This window comes from Vicugna pacos, chromosome 2 (assembly GCF_048564905.1).
Source record: "Vicugna pacos chromosome 2, VicPac4, whole genome shotgun sequence".
NCBI lineage: Eukaryota > Metazoa > Chordata > Mammalia > Artiodactyla > Camelidae > Vicugna > Vicugna pacos.
Window position 1 is genome coordinate 14,980,044 of NC_132988.1, and position 22,154 is coordinate 15,002,197.

At 35.1% G+C, this 22,154-nt stretch overlaps 1 protein-coding gene across 19 annotated transcripts in view; it reads left to right on the top strand.

Annotated features, from left to right (window-relative positions):
* The window catches only part of IQCM (IQ motif containing M), a 480,596-nt gene that overhangs the window by 79,056 nt on the left and 379,386 nt on the right, over positions 1-22,154 (top strand). For 11 of the 19 annotated variants that reach the window (XR_012079786.1, XR_012079787.1, XM_072975858.1 and 8 more), the window contains exon 1: positions 11,899-12,134. The exons of 7 other annotated variants lie outside the window; for them this stretch is intronic. The gene's annotated coding sequence lies outside the window, so the exon portion shown is untranslated. Of the gene's footprint in view, positions 1-676; positions 701-11,898; positions 12,135-22,154 lie in introns of those variants that run through there. One more of the 19 variants, XM_072975884.1, reaches the window with a different exon arrangement.

Sequence of the window (22,154 nt, forward strand, 5' to 3'; positions counted from 1 at the left end):
TGTTATTTTTCTAAATGTATGAGCGTTTGCAGAATGATGCCAAGCTAAACAGAGTGATCAGTGTCAAATCACAATTTCACACAGATACAAAAGGATATTTGGTTCAGAACCTACAGCTAGGAAAAAAGATCGAGGAAGATGACCAGATCTCTTAGGCGGGAGAGAAAAGAACAGCATCTAAATTCAACTTAGAGAGCTGGTGGCCACAGTAACTTTATTAGCATTCGAGTAAATAACCTTAGCCCTAACTAGAGCATGCACATTTGGAAAACAGTTACAGTTTGGGAGAAAGCTGCTGCTGGTTCAATTTTTGTTCTGCTGATGGAACAATCTGTTCCTGTTATGGTGCCCTACTACCTCGATGAAATAGAGAGATTGCAAGCTGTACAACTGGGAAACCAACAAAGTCAAGCTGTCCTGACTTTTTCTAGTTTAGCCTTTGAATCGTCAACTTAGCTGTTAACTGGGACATGTTTAACACAGGAGGAGGCCCATATTGCTAACCCCAAAATGTGGAATGCTTATTTCTTTTTCCAGATTTAATGAAACATGATTGTTCTATGCACTATGAAGAGAGTGTGGCCAATAAAATCAGAGGATGACTAAAATAAAACCATGGTGATCTTTGATGTAAAAGCAGAGTTTTGATAACAGAGTCCGGTCTGGCAGTAACTCCTGTCATTCTTCAACTTTTTAAAGAGTGAGTCCTAACATTTGACTCCTTCCTGCCATACCTCACAAAGATGATCGAGACAAGGAGGAAATTATTAATAGTAAATTCTAGGTAGTACTCTCCCTGAAGCTGATGGACAAGATTCTCTTCATGCCATGAGATAATCAACAGGAACCTTGTATTTTATGCTTGTAACCTATCAGACTTTGAAAAGCAGGAAGTTTTTAATTGAAGTGAGAAAAAATACTCTTTTCAGGATTGCTTTTGGACACGTATATAGTAAAAGTACTTCTTAAAATGTTTTAAAATAAATGTTAAGTATTTAAAACAATATTTTGAGGTGCTTAGTTAAACACAAAGGACTTCTGTGAGTTTTCACATTAAAATGTCAAATTCTTTTCAAATGTGGTTTTGAGGAAAATTATCTTTATCATATTGGCTTTGGTTATAATTCCATTCATTCAATTTGCTTTATTCCCTGGCTTTTAAAATAACTAATTTTGATTCTGAAAAAAATTAAGAGTTCTAGTGTGATAAAGGCAGTTTTTCTTTCATGTAAAAAAATGAAAAGTCTTAGTAATTTGCAACTTAGTTTTGCATTCCAGGTATGGAGTAGCATAACAAAAAATCCTTCAAAACCTGTATATTTTGTTTTTCTTTTTTTGTGTGGGGGAAGGGGTGGTTGTGAATGCTATAATTGGAACTTTCAGCAATATTGTTGTTCTTTCTACTTGATTCTTAAAAATAATAAGGGAAATTTCTGCACTTAGAACAAAGATACTGTAAGTATAAAAATTGTGGAGCAAAAATATTAATAATAACATACTTAAGAACTATGTTAAAATAAGAGTGGAGGAATTGGTCATGGTAGAGATGTGTCTCTCAAGATTGACAAATGGCCCAGAAGAGAAAACTGGGGCTAAGAGAGACTTCTTTGGTGGGCAGTAGGTGTCTAGAACTAGCTGCCTTTCCTGAAGAAAGAAGAATAAGTGTTGTAAATGAAGGAAATTTGACTTACCGCTTTGTATTTATTCACTCTCACCTCAATGGATAATCTCCATATCCTACCAACTGTTTGCTTTTGAGAGGAAAATGTCTAATTATTATTTTTTGGGCTCCATCGTGATGATGAACACTAAATATCAATAGTTTAGGCAAACTGTTAGTAATTAGAGTATTCAGTAAGTAGCCTTCTCCAAACTGAAATATTTAGGCAGTCTTCTTAGATTTCTGTTATTGCAGAGAACTAGTAGTATTGATTCTCAAGCTCTACCATTATTTGAAATTACTCCATCTAGTCAAATCTAAATGCTTTTTGTTATTCTCATTCTGCTTTCTTTTCCTTGGGTACTTATTATTTCCCACAGTAAATATTTTTAATATTTTTTCTGTCTCATTCAGTTCTCTCCCAATTTCTCAAGCTCCTCACAGTTTTTAATGTATTGTTCTGTGCAGTGAGTGCTGAACTAGCTACCCCTGTACCTTAAGCATGATCTTTACCTTCTCTAGGCCTTAACCTTACTCATCTGGAAAATGAGGGGATGGACTAAAGCAGTGTAAATCCTCAGTGAGGATTGTCATAAATTGGGTTCTGTGGGAACAGACTCTAAGAAGGAGAACCGAGTGCAGAAGTTTACTGGTATGTGTGTGTTTACAGGAGATACTCCTGTGAAGAAGTTAGGAAGGCAAAATTGGGCAGAAGGAGAAACTGACCTGCAGATAGGATAGCAGTTGAACCTTTCAGCAAGTCCTAAAGAAAGCTGTAAGGATAAGAAAGCTTTGTTCCAAGTTGAAGCAAAAGAGTCAGACCTTTGCGTTCTGCATCCTTTATCAGCCAGACATGACCCGTGGGTTCTTCCTGGGAGGGAGAATAACCTTGGGCAAGGCAGTTCTCTGCAGCAGAGGCAATGCTCAGTGAAGGACATAGCTATGAAATATAAGCAAATGGTATTCCCTGCAACTTGAGGGTGGATGCATTGGCATTGAAGAGGGGATCTGGGCAGAGCACCAGTTTCTATTACTGGTAATTTTGGGTGAGGCAATTCTTTGTTATGTGAAAATAATCCAGGCATTGCAGGCATGTAGCATCTGGCCCCACCTAATAGGACCATCACACTCGCCCACATTTCTAAACAACCCTTGGGATCCTGGTTGAGAATCATTAGAGATCATTAGGCTGAAAGATTGCTCAGTGTCTGGATCAAAGTTTGATCACCTGATCAAAGTTAAAAGAGATCCAGCAAAAGAATGAGTCCATTGTGACTCAAATAATGCTGTGCTAAACCTACTTGAATGTAAATAGTTCTGGGGGAATTACTGGCTCAAAGGGCATGAAGATTTTAAAGAGCATTGCCATGTATTGCCCTGTAGAGTGGTTGAGCCAGTTTACATTCTCACTAGCAATCTAGCAGTCATATGCATTTACCATTTTCCTATTAACTTGAATCTCTGTGAATTTTATTGATATTGTGGATGGAGTCCTGGAAAGTAGGGAAGGAAGTGAGAGTTGGGTACCACATGCTATGCTGCTGTGCCTATTTTTCTCTGAGTTTTACTAATGCTTCCAAGGACTACTCTGACAACACTGAGAAAGAGTCAGGCATAAGGGAGCAGGAGAATTGCTAGGTACCTTATCTACAATTGATGTTTGAAAAATCAGAATGCTTACAACAGATAAGCGTTTATAGGGAAGAAAATGGAAATTTTTGGAATTTTTACCACATAATTCAAACCCTCCTGATTGTAACCCTTTATTCCAATCTAACAGGTTTAGATTAGTTCAGTTCTGTTCTTTCAATCTCTATTAACAATTCAAAAAGAAATATCTGCTGTTAGCCTAGACTTGTTCCTAAGGGGCCAGCTGGTGCTGGGTTTGGCAGCTTCTTTGGAGAAAGACTCAGTGAGTGTGGAGACTAAAATAACAAACTTGTTTTGAGACAGAGTGCTTCTAGGACATGATTTGAGATTTTAAAAATTAATTGCAGCGGTATCCAACTATCATTTATAAACAGAAGAAACTGTTTTCTTTCACATTTACACAAAATTCTTCATGTGGCCAACTTGAGGATCTTATATTTCCCCCTGTTTATTTTATTTTTCTGTAATTATAATTTACCTTGTAAACAGTTGCTCTGTCATGATATTATAGTGTGTCATTAGACATCATGACATTTTTCTAGATTGGTAGAAAATGAGTCAGCCAATCAATAGCATGTGTTTGATATCAACACTGAATTACCCATATTACTTTAAAGAAAACTGACCTATGAAGAGACATCGTTTTACTTTGGGAAGGTTAAAATAATAAGAGCTGGACCAAGTATTTATATTATCTGTGTCCCTTGATTTTAGATTTTTAGAAGCAACTAAACACTTATACTAAATATGGAAGAAATAATACTAGGAAGGTTGGTGTATTTTGCTACAATAGCAAAAAATAGTTTTCTGTGAAAACAGATTAGTTCTCTGTTTATGGGTCTAAATTATTAATGTTTATGGATCTATTAAAAAGGTGGATATTTTAATCTAGATTCTTTGATTGTAGGAAATTTAAATAAATATTACAAAGGCAAAACACATTTATTAGAGAAAAATCAGGAAGTATACAAACAAAAAGAAGAAAAATATTCATAATCCAACCATTTATAGACAGCACTGGTTTATATTTTTCCAAATTCTTTTCTTCTTTTTTGTTTATATCTTTCCAGACTTAAAAATTTTATTTAGTTCCATAAATTGCATTATGTGATTAATAATTGTTTTCTTATTAAAGCCTACTTTAATCAAGTGGTAGTATGTCATAAAGAACTTTCTAAATATCAAACTTTCACCTTATTTTTCTAAACAAATGAATAACATTTCATAGTATGGAATCATCATAAATTGACCAATAAACTGAGGTACATTTATGCTGTTTTATATATGCCATTGTTTTATACAGCATGGTGGTTATAATTGACAATACAGTGTTATATACTTGAAAGTTGTTAAGAGAGTAAATCTGAAATGTTATCACCACAGTAAGTGTAGTTACATGAAGGGATAGGAGATGTTAACTAACTTTACTGTGGTAATCACTTTGCAATATATATATATATATATTTTATATATATATAAAATCATCACATTGCACATATGTTATATGTCAATAATATCTCAATAAGGCTGGGAACAATAAAAAGCCATTGTTTTAAATAATTGTTCCAGGAATATCTTTATATATAATTCATTGAATACTTATTAAATTAATTCCTTAGAAATACTCCTAGAGGTAGAATTGCAATGTTTAAAGACAGGCATATTTTGGATTTGATGTAGGTTGCTATATTCCTTTCCAGAAAAGTTGTACCAATTTACTCTTCTATCAGAAGTGAATTGAGTCGCTAACTTAAATCCTTCTCTCCCCCAAACACTGGGCATTAACAGTCATATTATTTTTGAATAGATAGCTGAGTATTAGATTCTTGTTACAATTGTTATCATTAATGAGATTGAACATCTTTTTCTTGTAGCTATTGGCTATTTACATTTCTTTTATGCACCTTTTGATATATTTTTTAAACTGTAGTGGTCATCTTTTTAAATTGTTTTAAAAGTACTCTCTATTGATTAAAGATATTAACTCTTTGTCATGTTTACTACAGCAATTTTTCTCAATATTTCTGTTTGTCTTTTAATTTGATTTATGGTATATTTTCTTGAATAAAAGTTACAATTTTTACATGTAAAATCTTTCAATATTCTCCTTTATGATTTCTTGGTTTTGTTTCATGCTTAGAAAGAACAATCTCAAGTTAAAACTATCCTCATTTTAAAAATATATTATTGAATTTTTATATATAAAACTATTGCTTCTGGAATTTATTTTCTGTGTGTTGTGATGTGAGGTAAAATATCTTTTTCCTAAATGAAAAGTAATTGTCCCAATTATATATGTTTTATAATTCATTCTTTCCCATTTGTTTGAAATTATTCTTCTATCTTCTGCTTAGTTCCCCACTATGTGTAGATGTATCTGAATTTTCTATTCTCCCTCTTACTATGTTTATAGTAGAATAAGGGAAGGTTTGATAGCTTCCATCTTTTATGAGAATTAATCTAGTATTTCATCATTAAGGATATTTTACTTGTGTTTATTTGAAAATATTTTGATCATGTTGAAGAAATTTCTTTTTATCCCTAGTTTACTAAAAGCCTTAAAAATATATCATCATGGATGTCAGTGTTTTTTATATCATTTTTCAGGATCAATTGTTGCTCTCATTTATTTTCTTACTGTGATGACTTCATTGATAGATAGCCTAGTGTTGAACCTTTCTTGCCTTCTTTGTATAAAGACTACATGTTTCTGATGTTAGTTTTAAGTAAACACTGGATATGAATTTTTAATATTTTGCATAGGAGGCCTGCATTTATATTTCTAAGCAAAATTGACCCATTGTTCCTGCTTCAGTCATTTTTTGGTCAGGTTTTGGTACCAAGTTTATGCCAACTCAGGAAATAATTTTATGTACTTTTTTCTTTTGTTTATTACTATGCTCTGGAATTCTTGAAATAATAATTTAACTATATCTTCCTTGAAAATTTGAAATCATTAATGTAAAAAAGCACTGAATCTGGCAGTTTTTTGGGGGCGGGTCTGTGACAACTTCCTCATTTTTCCCCCATGGTTTTATTTTAGTTTTCCTCTCCTTTACATGGTTGAGTTTAGTAGTGTGCATTTCCCTGTAAGCATATCTCTAGGTTTTCAAAATTTTTAGCATGGTATTTTTCAAATTACCCTCTCATACTGTTTTCAGTTTCTTTGTGTTCCTGATTCCTTCCCTTTTGGGGACAGTTACCAGCATAAGTTGGTAGATGAGAGTACGGGCTTAGGGGCCACACTGCCTGAATTTGACTCCTAGTGCCACTGTTTCCAAGGTGTGTGGCCTGGGGTAAATTACCTTGTTTCTTCTCCCTCCCCACCTATAAAATGGAGAAAAAGATAGTTCCTACTCAACAGGGTTGTGGTAAAGATAAAGTGAGACAATATTTGACAAGTGCTTACAACAGTGACTGGCGTATATAAATACTCTGTAAGTATTTGTATCGTTAATATTATTTGTCCATAATTTTGTGGCTATTCCTTTTCTCCCTTAAAAGTCTTAGACTAGTTGGTGATTTATATATTCCACTTGTTTTGCCTTATTATTATCTCCTAATTTACCATCTGCTCTGATTTCCTCTCTTTTTTTGTCCTTTACCACATATGTCTTTATAAATTGCCTCAAATGTGATAAAGCATTTGATAATAAATGCTTTAAAATGCTTAAAAACTTGATAATAAATGCCTTATTGTGTTTGAGGAAATTTATAAAGTTATATATGGTATATCTTTGCAGCAAGTATAAATAAACAAAATGTATACTTAGGCAATCATAGGTGCCATGCCAGTATTCTCTTCCAGAATAACAGATGCCAGAGTTCAGATCCACTAGGGAATCCTCTGGCTGGATAATATCAAGGAGGTTGAGTTCTCCTTAAACTGACATATATTTATCTCCTGATGCTGCCAAGCCTTCCACTTTTGTTGAACAGCACTTAGGGTGCCTCTTCTGCTTGGTGGGGAGGCTCTACAGGCCAGTCAGCAGAAGGCCAAGGTGAAGCAAGGATAGAGGAAGCCTTCTGATGTGACTCTTATTCTGGTTCATTCTTTCCGTCTGGACTTTCCACAAACTGAGAGGCATCCGACCTGGGCTCTGAAAGCATTTACAGAACTCCTGAGGACAGTTCATGCTCATCAGATCCATAGAGCCTTGTGTCTATATTCCCTTGTCATTCACGCATAGCTTTGGTCACACCAGTTTCCCTCACGGTTGCCCCAGTAGATTTGTCTATCCAAAGGCTTGCAAGAAGGTATTTCCTGTCTAAGGAAAGAGTCTATGTTATTGGGAATAGCATAGAATTTCAAATTCTGTTTTATTGCAATTATACAGAAAATGCAGGATTACAAAAGAAGCCAGAATGAGTCCTTTTTTATTCTCTAGTTAGTGCAATGCTTAGCAATGTACAAACACTAACCATATTGGGCTTAGGGTGTGATGGCATTCTCAGTAATCTTGAGTCACCCAGAGATGTGTTGCTACCTCTGGGAGGGTAGATGATGGTGGGGTTTTCTTTGCCTTTTGGCTAGGGTTTTGTAAACCTAACAGAGCCACTGTACCAAGAGCTGGTGCTATCTGGCAAAGTAGGAGTTATGGTCCCTTTTATAACTTTCCAGCTACAATTATGAGCTCATGGTACATCCAGATGCAAATTTCTTACCTTATTTGAGACACTGTAGAATGACAGAGGGGAACATGAGGCAGTGAAAGAAAGAAAACCAAAAGAAGGGTGTGTTATTGAGGTTGCTGCTATAGGCAATGCGGACAGTATACCTTCTGAACCTCGGAGAATTGTGCTGAGTGCTTCTCAGAATTGTCTACCCTAAGAACAGGAGTCTGGAGCAGGAATCCATAGACTTCCATCACCCACTGGTTGAGAGTTGACCTTTGAGGTGCTGACTCCCCTCCTCTACTCATCACTGTGAATCCCCTTGTTTAAGGGAAAATGTCTGGGCCCTGTTGTTTTATTTTTGCTTTTGGTTTTTGAATTCATACCTGAGTGTATTTAGTTCCTAATTTTTTGGCTTTGCTGGCTGTTTTCAGACCTTGTGTTTGCCCATTCTACTAATGTCAAAATTGGCTTCTTCAGTTTTAACTTTTGCATTCTCTCAGATATTGTATGACAAAAACAAAAACAATTTTGTATATTGTCTCAGTGTTGTTTACCTGCTTCTGGCCATTCCACTCATTCAAGCTTGACTCTCCTGGAATCTAGTCTTGCTGTTCATCTTAGCTTCTTTGCTAAAACTCAAGTCTTTGCCAGAACGCTGCTGGAGCATCAGAAGCTGGTCCAGGGAAGGTAGGGGGCTAAAGGAAAGATGTGTCTAGAAGAATGATTAGCTCCAGCTGTAAGCTCAAAAGGAACACCTTGGTGGGAAGCTGGCATCCAGGACTCATCACAGGCAGAATCCACTCTATACCCATTGCTGCATGCTCTTGGGTTTGCTTTTGGTAATAGTACATCTCTAGACCACATGCCTCCCATTTGCTGCCTTTAACCTGGGCAAGTTCCTCAATTTCTTTGACTTTTGGTTCCTGCAGCTGTAGAACAATACTACTAGAAAATGATAGAACCACCTCAATTGGATTGTTGGCATGTTAGCTACTATTATTGTTAGAATCTTGAATTTTCCAACAGACTTGTTTCCACTCAGCAATCAGAACATCTCCACAGTGGTTGCTGTCTGGGCTGTCTTCAGAATCAGGGCCGGCAAAGTGTGTGGGACCCAGTATGCCAGCTCCTCCCCATCCTCTGTCTTTGCTCTTTGTCTTCTGACATGGAGACCACATAACCTACTTTGTCAGAGAGTTAACAATCAATGTCATCCACTTTCTTACATAATACATGTTTCAGGCTGTTAATATACGTTAACCACTATAATCCTTCTGGAAGCTAGATTTTATAATCTTAAAAAAAAGAAAACCAGAACCAACACTAAAACAAAGCAAAACAAAGCAAACAGCAAAAACCAGAGCTCTGAGTGATTACATAACTAGGCTAAAGTTATACACTCAGGAAGGATTCCTATCAGGATCCCAATTGAGGCTTTCAATTTTAAGCAATTCTTCAAATGGTGAACTTCTTCAGCATTTTATCCTCTGGCTACTTGGCCTATTGTCTTAAGACAAAAAAAAAAAAAAGAAAAAAGAAAAAAGAAAAAAGAAAAACCCTCTATTTAAATATTTAAAAAATCTCATCATTTTTATTCTCTCTCATTCTAAACTTGAGAGCTTATATTTGGTAAATATACCATGACTTGTTGACCATTGTTGCAACAATTTATTCCCTGTTTCTTCCATCTTGTGTTCTTGAAAGGATTTGCTATATTTCAGTTAATCTCTGAAAAGCATAGAAAGATATCAGCATCTCTTACTCACTTTTTCCCTCTTGGAAATATTTGTGGCAGCCAGGCCTTTCCCCACTTACAGAGATCAAAATAAAACCACTTACAGAATGGAATGTTTGAAAGCTTCTCTGACTTTATTTCAACTTTGGTGACATTCCTGCTTGATTTATTACTAGTTTGGTATGGGGAATTCAAGTAAAAGAAATTGCCAGATGTAAGAGATATAGTAATTACTGAAAAGGTGAAATTTTGGAGCCTTCTGTATTTGGACTAACTCAAGCTTCTAGCCAACTCTGCATTTTCAGGAAAATTCCAGACATTTAAGTTTTGCTTTTCTTCAGTTTTCTTACCCACTGTCCTATTTTTTATGTATCAGATGTTTATAGTTTTTTTTTAAACTGAGTACTAATGTCAAAAAGAAAGATATCACCAAATGAACACATGCGTGTTCATTTAGAAGTCCAAAAATCCTGAAATCTTTTTTAGAGTGTGCCTAGTGTGATATAATGGTGAAAAGTTACGAGTCAGTGTTGTTGGTGAATTATGACCAAGGTCATGGAAAACACATTGCTTTTTCTAGTGGTTGCATGATTATCAGGCCTCTGATGATAAATCTGCACCCACTGGAAATGCAGTTAACTTACCTTGGCGATTTTGATTTATTAGCCTTGCAATGGACAAGGTTGCCCATTTGTTAGTGCTTGTTTTATATTTGAATAGCTTGGAAGCATATAAATTAAAAGCATAGCTTAAAGTTTGTCTAGCTACTTCATATTTCATAGGAAGCATCTGATCAGAGAACTTCAACTTCAGTTATTTCTGTTGTGATACTATTCAGATTTTAATATAGTGAGGACATCTGATTTGCATTTTAGAGCATCTTTGGGATCAGTCCTGAAATTTCAAAGAACTGTCAGAACTATAATAAAAACATGAAAATTACAGGTGAGCAATCAGTTTCATTTGGGGAGTAAAATTTAAGCAGTTTAAAGGGAGGATATTGAAGAACTAGTGATTGATGAAATTTTTTCTGTTTAGCTTCTCTCTGAGCTTTTGTTCAAAATAGATGTGACCTTGAGGGCTTTTATTAAAAGTTGTACTTAATTATACAGAGGCGTTTTCCAGCATTTTATGCCTGGAATGTCCTAAAGAAGATTTTTGAATGAATTAAAGGATGGGACTAGAATGAGAGCTTAATGAATATGGGCTTTGAGTACCCAAATGTAGAATGCATTCCGAGGTTAAACTGACCATAGAAGCAGTTATGTGTCAGCCTAAATTCTCCTTTCTCCTTCCTTATTGCAGCCTGAGTCAGTCTGAGGCACAGCACCTGAGGTGCCTTGTTGCAACCTGAGGCATAGCACAACAATAGGAGCTTTTGAATGTTAGTCCTTGTAGCAGCTTTTCTCAGCCTACACCGTATTGCCCTTTGGGGCTGGATAATTCCTTGTTGTGGGTAGGGTGGTGTTTTGTGCATTGTAGGTTGCTGGATGCCAGTAGCACTACCCTCAGTTGTAACAACCAAAAATGTCTCCAGACATTGCCAGATGTCTCCCAGGGGTAAAAATCACCCAATTGAGGTCCACTGTTTGACATTGATGATGCAGGAAAGAGAGAATGACCAGTGTTAAGGTATCCATCTTGAAGACATCACAGTGTGTACATTAAAATAAGGTGCCATTACAGTATTTTAGTCCATTTGCCACTAAGCCCAGTCAAGCTGAGCTCTTATAAGTTTAAACCAGGCAGACATTGCTGCAGTGTTATTTCCGTATCCTTTATCGGGCAACTGTGCAGCATTTGATGGTTTTGCATTTGATGTTGCATTTGAATCCAATATTGAAAGTGATCAAGTCTTTTGATGTAACTTAATACTTGGCATTGTAAATACTGAAGTTCTAATCATCATGGACAATTATAATTCTATATTGTTACAATAATGTTAAATATTTTAAGAAATGAAAAATAAGGAATGTTCATCCTTCAGTCAACTTTTCTTGATTCTTTTATATCTTACATGTTACAAGTAGAGACATTCCTTCTCTGAGACATTTTACATTTTCTGTGATCAGTTTCCGTGTTCTTTACAAAGGAGCCTAACCTGTACTCTTGTCTGGAGTAGAAAAACTCACCTTGATATAAGTAATGTGATAGTAATAGCCAATGATCATCTACTACATCACAAGGAAATATTCTGATTCTAGAATTCTTTCGGTAACTAAGGAAGACAGGCATATGTGAGAAGTAGGAAATGATTGCAAGGTTGCTATGATCTAGGAAACTATTTCGCTTACTCATTTCTTATTTGGAATTGGCTTAAAAATTTAAAACAATGTATAATTGGATTATTAAAGATTAAAAAAAGAACAAAGGAAGAATACAGGGACTAGGTACTACCAAGCAACTAAGGTCATTATAACTTTGGGACAGTGAATTAATTTCTAGAAGTTTTGCTGGGGCTAAGGCAAAAAGGTAAGTAGTTAAGTAGTATTAATTGAGTTAAGTAGTATTTATTATCTGTGTTTTAAAAAAGCTTTTAAATTGTTCTGCAAAGCACATTTTTTTTTCACAGAATATGTCCAAAGAAATAAAGTTTCTTAGGATTTGACAAAATTATAGAGTTTTTTTGACTTAGAGATGTTGAGATACATAGTCAACAATGTTTTCTGTTTTATAAGACAGGAGAGTATTGTCAATTAGCTCTGAGTTCTGTACCTCAGAGGATAGGAAACCCTGAGTCCATTGGTTTCCCATCCTCTGAGGTACAGAACTCAAACCACATTGTGTAAAACAAACAACTAAAGCCCCCTGGCCAATGTCTGATTTTAAGTAGTGTTGTATCCTCACGCAATCTCAGTTACAAACTATATCTCATGTAGCTTTGTAAGTTGGTTTACTTATTTGGGCTACTTAAAATATTCCATTTTAAAGCCAAAGAATTTTGCCAAATGAAATACATTTAGTGTTAACACTGAGCTGTTATGATTGTTGTCAGAAGAGACCAATACTTCTTTGAGAGGCTTCTTACAAAGAGAAAATAAAATCATGCCGTCTTCAAAGAGTAGGACACTGTTGTTTTTGTTGCTATCTTTTAAAAATCAATTCTACTGCTGAGTCATGTTGTTCAAATACAGATTTATGAAATGTACTCGGACATAGACTTATTTAATCTCTTGAAATATTTGTATGAATGAGGCATGAGAAAATTCCCAGATTTTAACTGCAGTAATATGATTCAGACTCCAGAGTGGTAGTATATAAAATTTATGTGAACATTCTACACTTTTTACTGTTGATAGTCTCTGTCCATTGGATCAGTTGCTAATGAGACCAAGGAGATAGATCAAAGAAATTGTTCAGACAAATCATTCTTAACTATTGTTAAGTGAGATGGAACAGAGGTGAATGATTGTTGGAATAATCATTATGGGCATCTGCTTGATATTTGTGATTTGTTATGGAAAAAATCTGTCATGGAGTTCTGGAAACATAGTAAAAAATATTACCAGTCTATTCTTTTAGAGTGATTAAGTGTAAAAACATCACTTTTTCCATATTAAGTAATTATCATATAGACTTAATTAAGGTAATTAGTTTGATAAAGATTGGATTGTTCTTTCAGGACAGGTTATGAATACAATTCTGGTGATGAGATCATCATTTTCTAGAGCTGTTTCCAATATAGTATAGCTAATTACATGTTTTCAGGGGGAGGAAGTTACAGGCTTCCAACATGATTTCTGATATGGACATATCAAGCTAAATGATCATTTTGTAGTGAAATTAGTTGTTCAGTATCTGATGGAAATTTGCACTTCAGTATTTCCTCTTAGAATGTCTTACAATTTTTAAACATACTTTTCTATATTTGAGAAGTTTGTATAGTGTGCAAAAGGTTTTATTCTGATGAGTATTAAAGAACCTAGGACCTAAGCTCTGTTTGATTTTCTGTGTCTTAAGCTCATCAAGAGAGGCTCCTGTTTATTTTTAGAAATGTAAAAGAATTCAGAAGATTCTTTCCAACTGCCTCCTGCCATTCAGGCGACTCCTTTGTGAAGCCCTGGATCCCAGCATGTTCCTAATGAAGTGCAGATTTCCAGTTCTTGGGAGATTTGTAATGAAGCTTTAGGGTTCTAAATGGGTCAGAGCAGATTTTTTACTTTGTCAGGGTTGTGAAAAAATCCAGTAGGCAATCTGTGCTAAAGATTCTGGAATAATAATTTTGGCACCTACTGGTTTCTTTGTTTTTCTAAGGAAAGAACATTATTGACGACTAACCAATGAAAGAGTTCTTTAAAGGTATTCCCTCTTGAGAGATCTATCACTCTTGCTCCAGCTTAGTATAGAGGTGACTCAAACAAGATTCTAATAATTTAAGTAAAAAATCATTTATTTGACTTGGAGACTTGGTACTATCTAGATCTATTTCTACTTAAAATTAAACATGTAGAGAAACTGCCCTAAAGGGTACCCAGCTCAGTTCTTCCTCAAACTTCAATAGGTCCGATTGGAGAGATGAAAAAATATTCTTGAATTCTTTTATTGATAATTTTCTCTCCTCTGTTTTCTCTTCCTGGAAATCCTGCTTTGCAATTGTTGGATCTCCTAGACTGCTCTCCTACTTTTTGTGTCTTTCCTTTCCATTTTTAAAAATCTCTTTGTCCTATTTGATCTATTTTCTGGGAGATTACTTTGGTTTTATCTTCTAATCTTTATATTGATTTTTAGATTTCTTCTATTATTTCCTTTGGTTTCTAAAAGTTCTTTCTGTTGTTGCTTCTTGAATATTCCTTATTCGTGGCATTTTGGGCTCTTGTATCATAAAAGAGATACCTTGACTTCTTGCTCTGATTTAAAAAAAAAAAAGTTTTTTTTCCTCCCTGAATAGTCTCTGTGTTCTACTAGTTGCTTTTTAAAAAGTAGTTTGTTTTGGCCTATCTTCTCAAAGTAGGGGACTAAAATGCTTCTTGGGAGCTCTGAGCATTTTAGCAATGTCAGATTTGAGCTTTATTGTGAGTGACCTGGTTGGGCCATTAATAGGACTTATCAAACTCCCTAGAGAAGTGTGTTCTGATCTTTTCCAGAGGGAAAAGTTTTAGTGGCCAGTCTTCTGGCACCGGCAAATGGGTTGGGGGTGGGTGGGGTGCAAAGAGGATGTCTCAGCACTTAGCCTCCTATATGCGAAGTTACTTAATCCCTTTGTTTGCAGTAGATTTCCCACATCCTCAGTTGCTTGGGTGGGATCCTCCCAATTCAAAGACCCTCTGTTTTACCCTTTCCAGACTTTAGTGGAAGTAGTGGAGATGGAAAGGGGGCAGGGTGAGGGACATCGCTCAGCAAAGTGGAGTAGAGGGAGACACATAGGTATTTATCTGACCACTTCTCAAATAGCTTTTTTCCAGTCCTCCTTATTTTAGGTTCCCACTTCTCGAGAAACTGGTGTTAACCATTTGCAGAGCATTTGGGGGAATGTAACTAGTTAGTTCTCAGCCTTTCCCACTGCCCACTTTAGACTGAACTTTCTTGGTCTGGTAATTCAATTACTATTTGTGCACCCGCTTTACATCTTCCAAAATTTAGTTGCCATTGTCTCTTCTCCTGCTCTTTCTGTTCTTATAGGTTCATATCTTTTAAAAAGGCCAAATTAGATTCTTTTGTTCTATACACTATCTTGCTCTGGAACACCCTATTCAAAATGTACCTTTGAATGGGAAGCTTTCAGAAGACAGATCTTATATAGGTATAGAAAGTTTACTTAGCTGTGAGGAAGGATTTATTTTTTGAGCTAAAAGAAAAAATCAATTAAATTTTTGTGTTTGGGGTATAGGTATTGCAACTATGTCTTTCTTGTGTGGTAGTTTTCTATCTAGCCACCCATGTGAATTTTGAAAACTAAGACAAAGTATAATGCAGTGCAAAAGCTTACCAAGGGCTGACTATATATCTTAATGCAGTAAAAAAGTTTGTCAGGAAATAACTATACCCTAACATTTCTGCAGAGAGATGCTTGGAACTCTGAGATATTAATGCAGTTATCTCATAACCAGGAGCACGTTGCTGAGTTTTACAACTATTATGATAAAGTAAAATGCTAGAGGCTTTTATCATGACCAGAGAGCTCTGTATTGTCACCTTGTTGTAGGGGAGGGCAAAATTCATAATTAGCCAGAGTGGAAGGTCTTCAATTTACATCACTCAAACTGGAGGCAAAGAGTAAACAGTTCTTTTCTCTTTGTACTTCATACTTGGGATTAGACAGAAAAAAATACATTGTGAATTAAAACTAAAAGGAAGTTGTAATTACTTCTAACCTATTTATCAACAATAGAGATATGTCAGCACTTTATTAATGTTGTTACAAAATGTTAAGATGAAATATAGCTAAATTTAAGAGGATACACTAAATAATATTTGGGGGATAGGAGTTTTTACTGTCACTTAAGGACTATGTGTGTGTGTGTAGACGATCTGGAAGATGAGATGAGAGGCTGAATTTTACAATGAAGTTTGTAGAAGCTCCTCTACTGTCATATTCTCATTTGCATCTTTGCAGTGTGAGGTTATATCATGTATTTCTGGGCTCATTCCCGTCTTCCAGTTAAAAGTTAAAAAACATGTAATCAATCTTAAAAGAGTATCTTTAGGGTCATTTCCACATGACAAAGAATTTGACCTTTGTCATAGTGATATCTGGTGTTTAAGGATGGCTCTTGGGAATTTGGCTCCAAGTTAAAAGAAGCATTTGTATTTCTCAGTTCACCCAGAGGAGTAATAAACCATACTTCAACTTCTGAAGTCAGTTTCAAAGTCAAATACTCTCCTCTGAGAGCACTTTGCTGCTCACTTATAAAACTGGAAAAGGGCATTTCAGTCAACGGTTTATTCTCCAAGTCAGGAACTGAGGCTGAGTAGGTGGCCACCAACAGGGATAATTTAAGGGACCATCACAAGGCCCTTCTATCAAAACAGATCTCCCTGAAAGAAGCCTATATATTTCTCCCTACTTTTTTGAACTGTTTCAAACTCTACTTATTACAGATTTACTTAGATTACAGTGTCCTCTTTTAAAATAAAAATATCCCAGGGAGGGTTAAGTAGTCTATTAATCAATCATTCACAATCTAATGTGGCTTAGTTTAATTAAATTGCTTTTCTTTAGTTAATGGAAGTTTTGATGGCAGCCAGGAAGAGAGAAAAGGGAAGTAATTTAGTCCCCGGGGTTCTTAAGCATAAGGCAAGCCTGAGCAGAGGGCAGTGAAGTGGTCTTACTTTTGACATCCAGAGGGCAGCATGAGGGCACTGGATATTTGGAATTGAGAAGATGAGATACAGGCACCAGGAGATGAGTGAAGAAAGAGGAGTGGGAAAATGGCAAAGACAAACGTTCAACTTTGAAATACTGTGGTCCAGTTCTTTTTCCATAATAAAGGCCTTTAGGTTAATAGTATAGGGTACTATGGAGAAATGGTTTTGTATTTTTGCTTGGAATTTGTGTTATGTTTTGTGTGATATATATGGGGAAAGAAAATATAGGCCCTTAAAAACAGACAAGCTGTATTAGAATAATGCCATAAAACATATATAGTGCTATTATATTTTATTCATTAAACAATTGCCTAATGTTTAAACAATTAAACAAATGTTTAATTCAATTAAACATTATTTATTAAACTTTCATTAACCAGAGGAAAGCAATTTAGTTAAACTATTTTTATTTTAAACTCTAGGGAAGTTTAAGGTTATGAGACTAATTATTGTCAAAAGCAAAGAGGAGAGCTCAGAATTATGAACTAAAGGAATTCTGCATCTCTGTTGTTTGAAGGAAGTATTTCTTTCAGATATGTATTTTTTTTCTTTGTGGTTTGCTACATGGCAGAGATAATGCAATGTAGTTGTGTCCTTGGTAGGCTTGAAAAATATTTTTGCTTAAGCAGGTGTTTCCATTTTTTTAAGCTTGCTCTAAATTGTAAAGGCTTTGAAATATAATCTGTTTATTTTAAGAATTGTTAGGCTTGTTTCTTCTTACAGAACAGCATATGTGAGTAGAAAAGCAAGCTAACATATTCTTGGTTAATCACACCCATGGAAGACTGAGAACTACAAGAGTTCCAACACAACCTACCACTTTTGAGTTTTTAACCTTAATTACTGATATTTTGAGGAAATACACTATCTCATTCATACCAGTTTGGAAAAATCAAATCTGGAAGGTCAGAAGCTACAGCTTCATATCTAATAGCACGGGTGACCATATGATTTATCATCAGATACAAATCCAGATGATTTTCATAGTGAAAGGTGATGTTCAAAGTATTGTTGATCTGTCCTTTATTTATGCCCAGTTTAAACTTAATCACTCTGCCCTCTCTTCATTTCAGTACTGTTTTCTTCTACAGTGTGCAATCTGAAGTTAAGTCCATCCAAAGAATTTTAAAATCTCAGATAATTGTCTTTTTCAGTTATAGAATTTCCTCTTAGTTGTTTTTTTTAGTTTCCATTTATCTTCTGAATACTCTATCCTTTCAACCATTGTATCTTGTTTCTACTGAGTATATATTCTCTTGATTGTGAGTTTCTTGTCTCTTTGCATGTTTTGTAATTTTTTAATAGATAAATTAGTTTTATTAATTGACTCAGAAGATTCTGATTCCTTATCTTTGCTTCTCTAATTGCTTCCCCCCTCCCCCAACCCCCCACAAGCATCAAGGAGTGCATCCTGCAAAGTAGAAAGCAAAGGGAAAGGCTCCTTCTTATTTTCATACTAGACACTCATGTCCTTGGTTTTGTATTTTAAAAAAATTATATCCTGTACATTGTATACTAAAGAACAATAAAGGCTAACATACCTACATCTATGTCTATATATATCTATCTCAACTTTTTCTTATTTTTTGCTTTTACTCCATGGTGTTTTTACTCCTTGACTTTATCTTGTAGTTCTTTCATTGAATTTTAATTTTTGTAATTATACTTTTAATTTTTCTTAAAACCTTGTTCTCTAATTACTTCTTTTTTTTCTCCCACAGACACCTGTTTTTATTACGTGGGTGCAATGTTCCTTATACTTTCTCTTGTGCTATTGATTTTCCTCAAATGCCTGGTGATGCATGGTTGTTCATTTTCACTTTGTTATGGGGAAGTTTGAGCATCACAACTTGCAGGCATTGCTTTCCTTTGCCATTGTTTGCCTCTAGTGCCCTGATAGAGTTGAGTATAAACTATGTGTACTTGAGTAGGCATGTTTGACTGGTAGATAGGCTTGAATTTAAGATGTGTACTGGATAATAGACAGACAGTCTGGTGCTTTCCTTTGGAGTGTAGCCCTTCCAAGAAAAATCATTTAAATTCTTTAGAGATGGGCTGTGTCATATGGCATTTCTGCCAGTTGTCCAAAAGAGGAAGTGGGAGAGACTTACCCAGCTGTTCAGTGTCAGTCCCTTACTAAGATGCCCTCAGTACTGCTGTACAACTGACTCTTTTCCTCCACGCCTCCAGCTTGTGTTGCTAGAACCTTTCTGAGCTTCTCTCTCAGACAAAACAGACCTACCTTCTGGCAGCCTTCATCTGTGTCTCAAGCTTTGTCTTCACACATAGTCACTACAATAATCCCATCTGTGTCCTGTCTTCTCTAAATCCATTAAATATTGTGGGCTACTTAGAGTTTACTGTCCACTAGCTTTCCTACTGCATTCACTTTTTGTTATTAGGCTCCCTTTCCTGCATTTTTTCTTTTTTTCCCCTTTTTTTAAAATTAAAAAAAAATTAAATTTTTAATAAATTTAAAGGTTACACTCCATTTACAGTTATTATGAAATATTGGCTATACTCCCTATTCTTGTAGACCATCTAACCCCCAGTAATTTGTACCTCCCATTCCCCTACCCCTGTGTTGCCCACCCCCCACTCTCCCCACTGATAACCACTAGTTCGTTCTGTGAGTCTGCTTCTGTTTTATAGTGTTCACTAGTTTGTTGTATTTTTTAGATTCTAGATTCCACATGTGAGTGGTATTATACACTTTGTCTTTCTCTGTTTGACTTATTTTCTACATTTTCAATTCATTTCAGTGAGATTTGAGAGGGAGAAAGGTAAATTGTGCCTAGGTGACCATCTTGCCTCTGTAGTAGCCTGCGTTTTGAGTATTATCTTGTTATTTAAGTATTTAGGCTTTTGCCTTTTTTTTTTTTTTTAAAGAATTGTAGGGCATTGAAAGCAGGTTTAAGTATCTTATAGGTGTTTTTTTCTCCCTCTTTGTCCTTAAAGATTCTGTCATGGACTGAATTCTGCACGGACCCAATAAATACTTGTAGAAATGACTGATTCTTAAAACGCATTGGCATGCAACCAATAACTGAAACTATTATAACAGAGCACGTAAAAGTTTTGTTGCAGCGAAATTTGTGTTCTGGAAAATGTAGAAGAACTGAAAACCAACTTATGACATCCATATTTGAAACAATATATACTATCAGTGAATTTTACTTAGAACAGTCTTTAGTTTTGCCTGATTTTATAGTTATGAAGCAGGAAAGGATAGAAGGAGTGGATTAGAAACTGGTGAAATTAGAGGGAAGGGGCACTAGGAAGACTAAAGTAAAGTAAATGACAGATGGCAGGGAAAGAGGTGCCTGATGGTAAAAAGTAAAAAGAAAAATGTCATGTCTCTTGCATCTTGCTTCCTTTGTCATGGAAAAAACTTTGGAGTAGCTCTGATTCCGAATACTTAGAACTCAAAACTACAAAAGAAGAAGAAATTTGAGTTTCTCTAAATGGTCTTAGGTATAAATGCTGTGGATTCATTAGTTTTCCTCAGTTAGAAGATAGCTATCTTCTTTTTTATACCGGTGAAGTGTTTATGTGAACTAGTAAGGAAATGCATACTTCTCTTAACACTTCTTAATTAGGCTGAAATTCTATCAAGGGATTTATGCTGACCTCATAAATAATAAATGTGAAATTTAATTTTCCAAAGTCACAGGTTCCCAGTCAAGGACACAGACAATTTATGTATCTTTTCAGGATGTGAACTACCGTAGGTGAACATAGCTACAGTGCTGAAATGCATGGGGCTCAGTGTAGTGCCTGCTTTTTTTTACCAACATGGTTGAAACGCTCTTAAAGCTTTGGTTCCCCTGAACACTTAGGATAACAGTCAGATGTGTTACTGCCTGACTCACTATAATATTGCAGTATCACTTGTATTTTTCATGACTTAGTTTGATTGTTTGCTTTTCTAATGTCTGGAAATGATCCAGTAAAAACAGTAAGCACAGCAGCCAATTATGGCTTCTATTCGTAAACACATTAAATTCCACTAATAATAGAAGAAGGTAACTAATGACTGGTCAAAGTCAAAAATAGAGATTACTGATATATTAAATTTGTCTGTTGTTTGAAAATCACCCATGATGTGTCTTAGGAACAGTAGTACAGAAAATATTCTAAAAAATCTACTTCCTTTGCAAGGCTATCTAAGCTTTCAATGATGAATTGGCCCAAACATGTAGCTCTATGAAAATTGCAGTATGGCTCTTTTAATTATAATTCTGTGTAATTAGCATCACATAATACAAAATGCTCCTGTCTGAAAATTGTATATTTAATTTTAACTCATGGGATGACACTGTAATTGTATAAATGCTCTTATATTATGAAAAGTAAGTTTAAAAATGCATATTTTCATTTTTACATATGGCAAAATTTTCTCAAGTGAATTAAAATACTGCTAATCTTTTCGCTGAATAATAAATCTAGGCTTCCCTCTGATGTAATTAATGCAACTTATACTATTCAGTAGAGGACAGAAATGTTAAATCACACATAAAAAAGTGGCTGAGAGTATTTCATTACCAAACCAATTCTGCAATTTCCATGGACTTATGGAAAATGTTATTCACCTCTTGGGGAAAGCCTTTGGCAGAGCTGAGTTTTGCTTGGCATACTGTTTGTATCAGTTTAGTCTCTTGTTAGCTTGTGCTTGATGTCAGTTGTATATACACTGTCTTCATGTTGTGGAAGAAAAAAACAACTTTAGTTCTCAACCCATACTTATTTTTCTACTGGTAATTAATCTCTGTTAAGTTTAAGATTTAGGATTCCAGTGTGATAATTTAAATGTGTACTGTTTGCAATAATGGCAATTTCCAAGCGATTGAATGGTATTCTGGTGTTTTGCTTCTTATTCTATTATAGGCTCTTAATCTAAACATCCCTATGGTGTAAAATAAGGACATCATATGAAGTATGGTTATGTTTCTGGTGTGCAATGACTGTTAAGAATTCTCAGCCATTCAATAGCATCACTGCAGAATGCACATTAAATTTTTTTATAGATAAAAAGGAGGATAATTAGAGTCAATAAAAGAAAGATGGAGAAAAAACCCAAAAGACTAATAAAATGTAGTCAATAAATAGCATTACCTACAAAAGCTATTTATGTGTAATGAAATATAAAGCATAAATCTTATTATTAATCCTTGTATTGAAATTTTG